The sequence below is a fragment of the Elephantulus edwardii genome, unplaced genomic scaffold, assembly GCF_000299155.1.
Source record: "Elephantulus edwardii isolate Elephantulus edwardi_28Jun2011 unplaced genomic scaffold, EleEdw1.0 scaffold00098, whole genome shotgun sequence".
Classification (NCBI taxonomy): domain Eukaryota; kingdom Metazoa; phylum Chordata; class Mammalia; order Macroscelidea; family Macroscelididae; genus Elephantulus; species Elephantulus edwardii.
In genome coordinates, this window is record NW_006399848.1 from 4,803,748 (window position 1) to 4,805,176 (window position 1,429).

The following is a 1,429-nucleotide window of genomic DNA, read 5'->3' on the forward strand; positions in this document are numbered from 1 at the left end:
TTTATTTTATTTTATTATTTTTTTGTGTGTACCATCAAATCAGATCTGACTGGTACAGGAGGAGATTGTTCCTCCTTCTCCAGCAAAGCATCTGGTGGATTCAAACCGTGCACCTATTGGATTGCAGTGCAGCTTCTTGCCACTAGGCCACCAGAGCTCGCCTCCCTGTTTCTTTTTGAGGATGCTTTAATTACATTTGTAGCTTAATTTTCTCTCATTTCCTAAATGGGGAAAAAGTTAATAAGTCAAAAGTTTTATCAGATGAATTTTTAAAATTCTGAAATCATAATCTTATACTGTGGCCAAGAATAGTCAGTATGGACATGATGTATATTGTGGATTTAAAGGAATTGTACCTTTGATTTATCAGTAATACCCAGAGTAATTCTCTATGACTACTGAGGCATATTGTTACATGACTCACTAAAATGTTCCATTATTTTTATTTTCTAGCTATTGAAAGTGTACCAGCTGTACTTTTTTCTGATAGTTATTTATTCTAAACAAAAGCAAAAAAGAAATTCCTTTTTATAAAAACTTTTTATTTGAGGTAAGGTTTAAAAATCATATTGGTTTAAAAGTATTTTTTAAAAAAATATTTTGAAGTACACTTTTAGCATCATCGCATATTTTATTCTGTCTTTACGCAGGATTTTATTTTTACCTTTTAAAATACATATTTTCAAAACTTATTTGTAGTACTTGATTATAATAATTTTGAGTAATGGTGGTTTCTATATGCTGTATATTGCACATTTTCACCGAATCCTCATCATCTTATAGAGCTTCCTGTATCAAATATTTACCATCACAAAGTACAAACTTACATCACTAGACACGGCCTATTATTAATCATATTCTACTGCAAATTCACATCTATATTATTTATAGTATATACTGATGTTATTCCTAATTATAGGAGGATGAACTTTAAAAATGAAATTAAAAATTGAAAAATTAAGAGGAAACCTGAATGACCTATTAATTGGACGGAGAGACTTATTTGCATAATGGAAAACTTGGTGAGGCTATTTTGGTTCAAATTCGTCTAGTTGTTACAAAGTTTTGGATCTATGTTGTTTGGGTGAGGTTTTTTAATTTAACTGAGTAGTGCCTTGATTTTGGAGGGTGGAGGTCAGAGATTGCTTTGGCAATATTAATGAACACTATTAAGATTTTTTTTCTTGACAAATGCTCATAAATACATGAAAAGTTTTCTAAGCAGTTTCACAGGGTTTTACAAAGTTCAAATTGAAATTCAATAAATAGGAAAGTTAAAAGTCTGTCTAGAAATTTATAGTATTACGCGAGGTATATGAAAATTATTTCAAGGTAGCTTTATAAATATGCTTACAAGTCATAGCTTAAAAAAATTAAATTAGCTATAGTAAAAATTATAGACCTTTTGAAAATATTTTAAAATGTTTAA

At 29.3% G+C, this 1,429-nt stretch overlaps 1 protein-coding gene across 1 annotated transcript in view; it reads left to right on the plus strand.

The window, feature by feature from the left end:
- GTPBP10 (GTP-binding protein 10 (putative)) overlaps positions 1-1,429 on the plus strand; it is a 49,135-nt gene that overhangs the window by 21,082 nt on the left and 26,624 nt on the right. The gene's annotated exons all lie outside the window — the stretch shown is intronic.